Raw genomic sequence first — 12273 nt, forward strand, 5'->3', positions numbered from 1 at the left:
GTCAAAATGGTTAATTGGACCTCTAGCATTGCTGGGTACATAAATCTTTTAACAGTTTCCTCTGTTAAACTGTTTATACAGTTTCCTCTCATGACCCTTCAGCATACCTGATCCTAAATGCTGCAGATGAAACATGCTAAGCAAATCTACATCCACTTAACTCCCTCCTGCACACCGCCTGAATTTTAAATGCTTCGCTCACTGAAGCATTGCCAAATGCCTCTATGCACTTAAAAAAGTTAGATGTGGTTAAATGTGGATGCTAAGGAGTTCAGAACTATAATGGTCTCACAAAATTTCAACCTAACAGCACTTTAAAAGGTTACAGATCCTTAAAAGACTTGCTTTTTAAAAGAACAATTCAGCTCTCAAAATAAACTTGAGTTGAGGCCAATCAGTAGTGTGGTTCCAGAATGATTCTGCCAAAACCAGAATCCATTTGTCCTGAGTTTTTCCCCCAAAGGTAAACACGAGACAGGCATAGCACTCCAAACCCTGTTATGTATGGATTTAGGTGGAGGTATCCCTCCCAGCTGAGTTTGCCTCTTATCAGCCAGTGTTGATGAATGATGCAAAGTGTCATTCAGTTGGCACCAGCCTCCTTCTTCTATCCCCCAAATACGCATGTGAGAGAGGGCTGCCAGGGAACACAGCATATTCTGGGGGCATGGAGGGAACGGGGCTGAGCCAGCCTGGAAACTGCTGGAGCCTGAGCTGGTCTCACTGCTGCCACTTGATGTCATCTGACCCAATCTGGGTGCAGTTGCTGTGCCAATCAGGAAGGAGTTGTGGCCTCATTGCTCTGCAAAGCCCTGTCAGTGGGGGAATAGTTTGGCTTGCACCTTAGATCCAATAGTCAGCTGTAATGCTTCTTAAGGCCTTAAAAATGAGCTACAGCATGGAAGCATGCATGTCCATAGTTACATAGATGCATGTGAAGTTCCATTGAAGGATCAAAATCAAACAAGATAAAAGAGAGAGCTTCTGGAAGAAGGGAGCTTTTAGATTATTTTGTTCTGGCCAGAGTTGGGGCAACCATGGAGGGATGATTCCCTCATTCACCAGTCAGAGTTGAGGTCTCCACCTGTCCCGTTTATACTGACATGTGGTTATGGGAACATCTAACTTGGTCCCTGTCCTTTTGAAGCTCCCAGCATCTGGGTATGCTGCTTGATTGGCACATGGTCTTTGAACTTCCGGTCATATGTGCCATCTTCTCAGTATGTGAGATCATTTGTGGCATGCCTTAGAATTGTTATGTTTTAAGAACCAATCGGACGTGGGTGGCGCTGTGGGTAAAACCTCAGCGCCTAGGACTTGCCGATCGCATGGTCGGCGGTTCGAATCCCCGCAGCGGGGTGCGCTCCCATCGTTCAGTCTCAGCGCCTGCCAACCTAGCAGTTCGAAAGCACCCCTGGGTGCAAGTAGATAAATAGGGACCACTTACCAGCGGGAAGGTAAACGGCGTTCCGTGTGCTGCGCTGGCTCGCCAGATGCAGCTTGTCACGCTGGCCACGTGACCTGGAAGTGTCTTCGGACAGCGCTGGCTCCCGGCCTTTAGAGTGAGATGAGCACACAACCCTAGAGTCTGGCAAGACTGGCCCGTACGGGCAGGGGTACCTTTACCTTTACCTTTACCTAAGAACCAATCAGCATCAAGGAAGAGCAGTCTCAACCCCCTTATTGATGCAACTGCCATCACACGAGAGACCAATAAGGCCAATCTCAGTATGTTCCGCTTTGTTCCTTCCTCTGTGTAACTGATATACTGCAAAGTTTCATCTGTGTATATGTCTATTTTACCTATTTTAAAGTTTTATTATGCAACCTGCTCTGTGATTTTTGTATAAAGAGAAGTATATAAGGTGAATTAATTACTGAAAATAACCCTCAACTATCACTGGTTCCTTTCTGGAGGGACACACTTACTTGACTGCTGATACACATCAGGAATGCGAATCCGTGGCCTTTTTGGGGTTGCTGGACTGCATCTTCATTCAGTCCCAGCCAGTAATCTCACTGATCAGGAATGATAGGAAATGCAAGATGCTTTTTGTGAAATGGCTATAGGGGGAAAAGAGACAGCTTTTTATGTGCGTTTATTTTTTATTGATAAATATACATTGTTTATTGTAATAATGAAGCAGCTCAGTAAAAACTGAATATAAAAAGAAATATCTTCTTTAAGTGTTTAAGTGCAGGTTCTTCCATCAAACAATAGCTAACATATTCTAGTCTTTAAAGTGTACAGTTATCTTTAAAAAGAAGCATTTCAGTCTATTTGCAGTGGTGTGTTTTTTTTAAAAGAATTGTTGGGAAAGATCTTCTACGCAAAACCATTTTTCTTTCTGTCATGTTTGACAGTGCTTCTGCCACGTGCCATTTTTAACCAAATAATAAATTCAAGAAAGTGGCTTAATTATCACTAAAGTTTGTGTGCTCATATATTGTAAAAGTGACATACAGGAATTGGGACACTGAAACAATAGGAAGAAGGAGAAGTGAGGCAGAGAGGGATTAATGCTCTAGAATTTGCTTGGTGACATTTTTTTGTATTTTTTGTAACTATAAATTTATTCAGTATGAAAACTATGGGTGGTATTCAAGTAAACTTGATTCATAGTAGACCCATTGAAATTAATTAACTTAATTTAGTTAGGTCCATTAATTTCAATAGGTCTACTCTGAGGAAAACTTAGTTGACGGCTTTCCCTATAGTCCCTATCTAGCAAAGGTTAATTGTAGCTAAGGCCAGGCTTTATTTCATTCAGAACTTTCCAGAACAGTGTTCCGGCACCTCTTAGATGGGTGCCATTGCCATTATAAGAGAACAAGGGAAGCATTCATGGTGAGTTCTGGCACCTCTTTTTCTAGAAAAATAGGACTGGCTAAGGCAGCAATGCTGTACACATTTAGTTGGGAGTAAGTCTCTTGTGAGTTAAACCACTGTGGTTAAACCACAGAGCCTAGGACTTGCCGATCAGAAGGTCGGCGGTTTGAATCCCCGCGATGGGGTGAGCTCCCCGTTGCTTGGTCTCTGCTCCTGCCAACCTAGCAGTTCGAAAGCACGTCAAAGTACAAGTAGATAAATAGGTACCACTCCAGCAGGAAGGTAAAAGCCGTTTCCGTGTGCTGCTCTGGTTCGCCAGAAGCGGCTTAGTCATGCTGGTCACATGACCCGGAAGCTGTACACCAGTAAAGTAAAGCGAGATGAGTGCCACAACCCCAGAGTCGGCCACCACTGGACCTAATGGTCAGGGATCCCTTTACCTTTACCTTTACCTCTCTTGTGAGCTTATTGAGACTTTATTCTAAGTAAATGCACATTTTTTTTGGGGGGGGGAGAATATCCCACTCTTCCACTGTAAAGCAGTGTGTAGGGTGGCTTACATCATTAAAAACAACAAATCACACACAGAAACAACAAGAACAACAACTGAGGCAACAGCAGCAGGTAATTACTAAAATATGAGAGGAATACATTAAAAAATAGCCAGGAGTCATAAAAAATAGAAGAAGGGTCTGCAGAATCAGGCCAGTGGCCCATTTAGTCCAGCCTTCTGGTGTCATAGTGACCAGCCAGATGCCTGTGGTTTCCAAATAAAACTACAACAAATAAAACATCAACAGATGATCAGCTGATTAAAACATGAAAGAAATTTTGAGGGTTGTAAGATTTGACTGCTGCCCATGTCAGCCACTACTTTAGACCAGGGCCAGACTGGCCCGCCAATGAGGCGATATGAGGCAGTTGCCTCAGGCGGCAGATCTGGCTTCTTGTTCTGCCACTTGCCGCTTCCTATTCCATGCCTGTCTGCTGCTGTGGCTGCCTCCTCCATGCTCATCGACAGCAAGCGGCAGCAGAGGTGGCTGGAGCCGGGGAGTAGAAGCATTTTCTATTTTGCCTGAAGTGGCAAAATGTCCTGGTCCGGCCCTCCTTTAGGCATAAATGTTTATAGGAGAAAACACAGGATGAACAAAATATACTAATATACCTAAGTTTGAACTTCCAGGGTCATTGCCCATTCATTCAGCTTCTAGCCTTCCTATTCCCAAGGGCTGGAGATGGGTAAAAATAGTTTAAGAAGGGGAGGCAGAAACACAGAACAGAATACTTGCTTAATGGAGAATCAGAAGAATCTTTATTTGCAGCAGCCACTAGCCATAGCAATAAAATAAAATGTACTGAAGATAGAGGTAAAAACTTGGCTGTAGCAAATACATTTTGGGGCTTTACACCAATAATCAAATAATAGATCTTATTCTAATTGCCCCCGCTAAAAACCTTGCAGTTTTTGCTGTCAACTGATCATCTTGATCTGCTAAAAGAAAGGACACAGTAGCGATGGTTGAGCGACTTGTCATGGACAATAACAGAGGGGTAATAATGGAGGAATTATAAAATTAGATTACTTGTTGATTAGCTCTGGTCCCCCACCCCCAATAATCTATCTTAAAGAGAAAGTCTTATAAAACTTTCAGATGGTACCCAGGCTTCCAGGTTGATGAACTTCTAGAGGAAAGGGGTTTCCACAGTTGTGGGATGCCCACCAAAAATGCCTTGAATATCCCCTTGCTGTTTGGAATTTGATGTATGTATTCTCAAGATGTCACTTGTGGCTAATCTTGAAGATTGTGATGGAGGACAGGAGAGCACAGGAGACTTTACTATGGGAGACCCAAGACTGGTCTTGTCAGTGTACACTAAGTTTTGAATTAGGTGGGGGGCGGGGGAATTCAAAAGGGACATGAGCACAGTGAGAGGAAACCCTTAAATATCTTTGAAATGCTTTAGAAAGTCTTCTCTAGAAATAATATAATTTGTTGTATATAGTTCTACTTTTTAAATCCTTGGTGTGTTTTTTTTTTAAAAAAGAGAGATGGTGATATGTTACAGCTACAGTCTTGTTCCCATAGTGTCATACTGTGTTCAGTGAGATTTCTTCAAAGTAAGTGGGTTGAGTATTTTAATGCCCAAGTTATGAAGCACAGAGAGCTGAGATTTTTTTAAAAAATAATTCCTCAGATCCAAACAGGAAGTGGGTAGCAGAGGAGGGCATAAGACCCCCTGCCTTGTACAGAATCCATGCTGCTGCAGTTACCCTGTTATCACAGACAAACAGTCCCTCTATTTAAATATTAAGATGTATTGTCTTGCTTCTGTTTACATTTTATCTTCAAGGCAAAAGAAAGTGATATGAGTCATGTAGACTTTGTTCTACTTAGACTAGTAAGCGGAATATGAAGCGTACATGGCTGCCTTGCAACTTTTATAACAGGTGCATCAGGTGTTGCTTTCTCTTTTTATATAGTGCATAACTAAAACTTGAAGAATGGAGTTATAAAGGGAACTAGGAGAAACAGGAGGAGCTGACCACACAGACCAGGTGTATGATAATGAGGGGTCTCGGTTATAAGATGCAATAAGGACAAACAGGTGATGATGTCCTGTCAAGGATTGGCTGAAAGAATAAGTTTAAGAATATCTTAGGTGGGGATAAGATAAAAAGGTAAAATGGTAAGTTGGAAAAAGACGGCAGAATGGGATTATCTGCTCTCTAGGGAGTGGATCAAAGAATTCTAGAATATCTCCACGTCTTATCTTAAAGGATCCCTGACCATTAGGTCCAGTCGTGACCGACTCTGGGGTTGCGGCGCTCATCTCGCTTTATTGGCCGAGGGAGCCGGCGTACAGCTGGTACATGCTGATCATGTGGCCAGCATGACTAAGCCACTTTTGGCGAACCAGAGCAGTGCACAGAAACGCAGTTTACCTTCCCAGCGGAGTGGTACCTATTTATCTACTTGCACTACTTGCACTTTGACATGCTTTTGAACTGCTAGGTTGGTAGGAGCAGGGACCGAGCAACGGGAGCTCACCCCGTCACAGGGATTCGAACCACTAACCTTCTGATTGGCAAGTCCTAGGCTCTGTGGTTTAACCCACAGCGCCACCTGTGTCTTATCTTAGGTGAAGGCAATTTTATAATCTTAGCACCTGTCTGAGTACTGCAGCAGTAAGCTCCCGTAAGGCCACCACACATAACACTTTATAGGTGTACACTTAAGTGCCATGAAAAATGTGATGTTTGAATGTGACAAATACATTTGCACAATAGTAATTGCACTCATTGGGATGCAGCTCCTCCTTGCATGTATGGCTTGGTGGCAAACCAGGCTTTGCCTCTGTGTAATGTGTGAAATGTCGTCGAGGAATCCCCAGGAAGTGCTCAGTGCTATTCTGCTTCTGGCCATTAAAAAATATAGCAGACGCTTCCTTAACAAACAAAAAGTTGACTTAATTATTCCCCCCCCCCCCGCCTTTCATCAGGAAAGGCAGCATTGTAGAACTATGGATCTGAACAGAAATCAGTTCCCCAGTCATGGTCCCAGCTGTGAAATAGCTTAACAGAAATATGGAGAGATTCTACAAAGCTGTCTTTTTGTCGCTCGCCTCTTTTTCTTTTTCTTTTTCGGCCTGTTAGGAAAATCAAGGTCTTTTCATTCTCCAACACAATGTTTTGTGACACTAGTGTTCCAGAATAGGAAGCCCACCCGTCAGTTTTTATCATCACACATTCACCCGCCATGTAACAATGTTTCCGGTTTGAAAAGGAGAGATTTTATTTCAATTCGGTGAGAATTATAGGACTACAAAGGCAAGCAGAGCAGAGGTCTTATTTCATTGACAGCTGTGGGAGAATTTTAGAGCAACCATCTCTCCCCCCCCCCCCGCCCTCTCCTTCCAACAAAAACTTATCATCGCTCAGGACTCTGTTGTGAATTGGCCTGCAAATGTCACTACTAGTCAGCTGTTCTTTTAGACTGTAAATCGTTTAAGATTGCCTGATGATAGAAAGCCAAGGCACAAATGGAGCTGTCTTGCTGTATGCTGAGGTTTCCATTAAAAGCTACTGTAGTGCAGTGTATAAAATACTGAACTTCGTCCAAGTTAGAATAAGTCATCTTTAAATCTGTAGTGGGAAACAATTTCATATCATGGTAACACCCCCTCCCCCCAACAAACGTGTGTGTGAGCGCGTGCGTACGCACCCACCATTTGGTTTATGTTCCCTTCAGTTTGCATGGTTAGCTTGGGATTCCAAAAATTCCTACAGTGATAGCTTGGTTCTCAAACGTAATCCGTTCTGGAAGTCCATTCCAAAACCAAAGCATTCCAAAACCAAGGTGCGCTTTCCCATAGAGAGTAATGCAACATGGATTAATCTGTTCCAGATTAAAAACAACCCCTAAAACAGCAATTTAACATGAATTTTACTATCTAACAAGACCATTGATCCATAAAATGAAAGCAATAAACAATGTACTGCAGTCACACAATCAATCAATCAGTAGCTGAACTGGGTTCCACACAGTCACTCAAAAAAAAGAGCCACAAAAACAAAAATGCAAAATAGATAGCAAAAACAGACCTCAGCGTAACACTCAAAACGGTAGTGTGGCACTCAAAACAGAAGCGTAACACTCAAATCAGAAGCGTAACACTCAAAACAGAGCACTTTCGGCTTCCAAAAAAGCTTCGCAAACTTACTTCCCACACTTACTTCCAGGTTTACAGTGTTTGAGTTCCAAGTTGTTTGAGTACCAAGGCGTTGAGAACCAAGGTCCCATTGTATTTAGTTTCTCTCTCCCGCCCACCCCTTAGGGAAGGAGTGGCAAACCTGCAATCATCCAGAAATTGTAGCAACTCTAACTCCCATCAATCCTTGCTAGCATGAACCATGGTCAGGGGGGTGATGAGAGCTGAAATCCATCAACATCTGGGGATCCAAGGTCAAAGAGCACTTTTGTAGTCCCACAACATCTGGAAGGCCACAGCTTCTTCGGCCTTGGTCTAGAAAATCTTGGCTAGAATTTTTAACCCAACAACAAACTTTACCGTACTTCTCTGAGAGCGTTCACAATGCATTTATTTCTACAGTCCCGAATCATTAGTTATCCTCAAAATGCTCAATGAAGTAAAACCTCATTTAAAATTTGAGTTGGGACAGTTTGAGAACTGTTGCAGTTCAAGCCATTCATATTGGAATTATTTCTAAAACTTAAACCACCATACGTCCTGAACACTGCAAGGTGGCATATAAAATAGATGAATGATTCTGTTGCACACTAAGGTTTCTCCACAGCATTGGCTATGCATAAAGACACCATAAAGCTGTTGCAGGACCCATCCAATAAGGACTGAAAACCTCAACACTCTGTTTTGATGTTTGCGGTGCAAGATGAAAACAGAACTAGTTTATTTCTCTGTTTAACCAACACAAATAGAGAATTCTACCATTAGACATAGCAACTGAGTCATAAACTGAGGGCACGACTCCTAAATCGCTGGCTGGCCTCATGCACAACCAAGCTGCTCTTTCCCTCAAAATATATTGCTGTCACTGGTGGTATAATTGTATGCAGACATAAACCAGTGTTTGGAACTTATTCGTCTTGAAAGCCATGGTGCCGAGAAAGAAAATCTTGAGTAAATTAGAAAGGGGTTTCACTTGGCAGTGTGATTTTCGCCCCCCTGAAGACAATTTGCCCCTGGCCAGAGAGGAGGAAAAGATGGTCGAGAAGACCAATCCTTAAGACAAGGATTCTGCCAGTAGCAGATAAAACAAAACAGAAGCCTTTCCACTCCTGATGGTGGCTTATCCTGCGTTGTTTTCTGCTTCTTTTTCTTGTAGATGCCTCTCGACGGCCTCCCTGGTAGTGTTGGTGAGTATTCTCGTTCAATTCCAAAAATCCTGATAACCACTGAATACATATCAGAGCAACTCGTACTATTCAGTCATGTTATGAAGTTTTTTTTTTTAACAAGCCCTCACCATAGTTCTTTTGATTTTGACACCACAACCTGCCTGGAAGGAGAGGACCCCCCAGCACCCACATATTCCATCCTTTTCATTCTTTTATGGCCAGAAGGAGGAGTGGGCAAATGATGGTAGGTCATCTTGCTATCTTAACCAAGCAGATATAGATATAGATGATATAGATATAGATAGATATAGGTATAGATATACATATATAGATATGTATTATACACTTCGTATTTCAATAAACAGAAAGGCTGTCAAGTTTGAGTAATGCAAACGAAAATATTATGAAAGCAGGTGCTTTTAGGTCTGCAGACTAAATCAAGGAGGTGATGGTGGTAGAAGTTGCTCCGTTCATTAGTACTGAGCTGAAACTCTGTGTTTGTATATATGTGTGTGTGTGTGTACACACACACACACACACAAACACACACACACACATTTTGTGAACATTTTCACCCCCTTTTGGGTGGCACCTTTTGGCCATTTCCCCCCTCCCCAACCCCATTTTTTAAAAAACTGCATGGTATCAGGGTGATTAGCTTCCACTGCCAAAACACCTAGCCCACAGTTCCTTCTGCAACCCATACAGGGCAGGATGGAGATGTGCTTCCTAAGGCAAACCCCACTGAAAGTAACACCATTAGGATGTGGATTTCAGCCTTCTTTGTGTACACATTCTGCCCTACCTGATTATGCACATGGCTACCTGACTAAAGTTGGATCAAAGGTGACAGTCTTGTAGGTCTGTTTGCCTTCTAAGGCAGGCAGTTTTGTGGAACACTCTAAGTGAACAAGTGAATGGCAGACTGAATTGTCCGCCTGCCGTATATTGGCCAATGGCAGCAGGTAGTTGTGGGCGTTCCCTTGGGCGTGGGACCAATTGCCCAATGGGACACTTGGCCCCATGCCGGGGGACAGGATAAATTGTGGCCTGCCAGGCCACTCGGCCTCTTGCAGGAGAGCAATAAAATTGCCCTCGCCTTGTGGCAAGACAGGGAGCATTGATATGGTTCTCTGTGATGTCATCATGTAGTCAGATCATATTAACTATGTGGTATCGCAACATCAACACATTCAGTCTGTGATCAAGGCTGGGTGGGATCACATAGCGATAGTCTTTCATGTTAAAAAGTGATGCTGACGCAGCAGAAATGGTGACTTTTGCATCAGAAATATAGCAAAGCAAAATTTCAGCAACCCACTAGTATTAATGTGCATTGGAGACGTGCTAATGTATTCCATACAGATTAATATTGACATGACCAATCTTGTCATTCCTGTGGGGCCGGTTCTTTCTAAAGGCTTCTGTTATAAGTATAAACCAAAATCTCAGAGTGTTTCATGAATCTCACTCATTTCCTACCCCCTTTTCTCCTTGATACTGTATTTATAATTTTTCTTATCACAACGTCCTATTAATTCCTTTGCAGTTCTTTGTCCAAAGTTATACATAGCAACTTGGGAGAAATGGTTTGCTGCTGTGTCTGTTGGGAGAGGAACTGAGTGTTTACCTTTTTGGGTCACTATTTTTACCTAGGGAGAAACAAGTTAGTGCTAGCTTAATATTTTCCTTTGGGGGCAATTATTGCATTCTTATCTTCTTGATTTCTTTTCTTTTAACATTCAAGATAAGTACCTTTTAAAAATACTGCTTTGGTACCTACTTCAATGAAATCTGAATACAAGATTGAGACTAAAATTTCTCAAATATCCAAATATGTTCCTCAATATGAATCAGTGAGAGATTAATAGGGAAAAGCTAAGAAACATGAAAGAACACTGTATTGCTCTGAGCTACTCTGACCTCCTGTTATGCAAAGCTGCTTCTAGGTTTTGGTGTCACACTATCATTGCATTTTGGAAGCCCATATAGAGTGGCTTCAATTTTACATCTCATTAAAGCAAGCACCATCAAGGTAGTTTTTACAACCACCCAGCATGACCTCCACTACAGAAAACAAGCTTGTTTGCTTTCACTTTTACCTATACAAAGAATTCATATATGAAATTTCAGGAGAGAGGATAAGAAGAAGTAATGCAGACGGTGAACTGAGTAAAGAAATTATGACGGCAGAATGAGATGTCATGAAAAGATAGTGGAACTGCTGAAATTGACAGAAGGATTACTAGACCTGTACAGTAATGCCAATGCTTCAGTCCCAACTATTTGGTCAGTGCAGATCTCACAACAGTTAAGCACTCTGGGGAGGTCCTTATTGTGGAATGGTAATTGGTTAAAGACCAGGAAGCAGAGAATTGGAATAAATAAGCAGTTCTCATAACCATAGAATCATAGAGGGGACCATGAGGGTCATCTAATCCAACCCCTTGCAAAACAGGAATCCTTTGCCCAATGTGGGGCTTGAACCCATGACCCCAAGATTATAATGGAGCACATGTTCCTGCAGAGGCCTTCCCTGGTGCCTTCAGGACCCCATTCTCCTTCCTCCTTGTTTAGCCAACAGAAGGCTTTTTTTCCAAGCCTATACTCACAACTTGGGTCAATTTTGGGGGTGGGGGTTACTCCTGGGAAGGGGTGAGTTGTAGCATGCATGTGGTGCCCAAAACAGTTTCTCTGGTTTGTAGATATGGCCCCAGTTCCAAAATGTTGGCCAGTCCTACAACAGAAGGATGTAAGAAGTGCATTCTCCCAAGGACCAGCGCCTTTGAAATGAACTAGAGTTAGGGGTGAACAGTGAGGTGGTAGTTTGCTGATGACACCAAATTGTTCAGGACAGTCTTATGGGAGCAAATGGGTACCTGATGGACTCAGGTTCCAAAGCAGACTCCCTGAACTACCAAGGAGCAGGCCGTGCAGCAGATTTCAGAATCCAGTCCTGCGGGTCCTGCCCCTCACTTCTCTCTACAACATGTGCAGAAACCACCTTCTTGACTGTTGAACCCACTATTAGTCCCGTCTGCTCAATCCTATCTTCACATGCAGGGGAATTCCCTAACTCGTCAATGGTTTGAGACCCATCAGCTACCCTCACCTGGTTTTGCCGGCCAGTCAAAGCCATTTCCTGGAGTGTGGCCACTGTCACATTCTGACAGCTTCTAGGAGCCACAGGTGAGAGTTGAGTGTGGACCAAAGGTGGACAAACTGCCCCAGAAGGAGCACAATGTGTCCCCCACCAGAGGTCCCCTTCTAATGTAGGTACAAGGAGTTTGTGTTGGATGGGGATAAATGCCTTTCTGATGATGTGTTTTAGTTGTTTTTATCGTTCATAATCTTATAAACAGAGCAACCTAACTTCAATAGAATATTCATAAAACTGTTGAATTAATAGCTTAATTGATATTCATTTTAGAGTGCAGTAATCAACAGCACTATGTGCTAATATAGTTTTCAATTATAGGATATCATATAAGAGGAGAAAAGCACAGTATAATAGGATTGATGCATTGTCATAGATATGTACATAGCTGCTGAGCTACAGGTGAA

At 42.6% G+C, this 12273-nt stretch overlaps 1 protein-coding gene and 2 long non-coding RNA genes across 4 annotated transcripts in view; all 3 read left to right on the forward strand.

The window, feature by feature from the left end:
• Positions 1–12273, forward strand: part of NALF1 (NALCN channel auxiliary factor 1) — a 324175-nt gene that overhangs the window by 199609 nt on the left and 112293 nt on the right. The window lies entirely within an intron of this gene.
• LOC310676406 overlaps positions 1–12273 on the forward strand; it is a 273715-nt gene that overhangs the window by 171825 nt on the left and 89617 nt on the right. The window lies entirely within an intron of this gene.
• LOC310676418 lies at positions 1714–10360 on the forward strand. Its single transcript, XR_014510554.1, has 3 exons — positions 1714–1728; positions 8697–8727; positions 10259–10360. It is a non-coding gene; the product is annotated as an uncharacterized lncRNA (long non-coding RNA).

Source organism: Podarcis tiliguerta (genome assembly GCF_965153285.1).
Source record: "Podarcis tiliguerta genome assembly, chromosome: 4".
Lineage (NCBI taxonomy): Eukaryota > Metazoa > Chordata > Lepidosauria > Squamata > Lacertidae > Podarcis > Podarcis tiliguerta.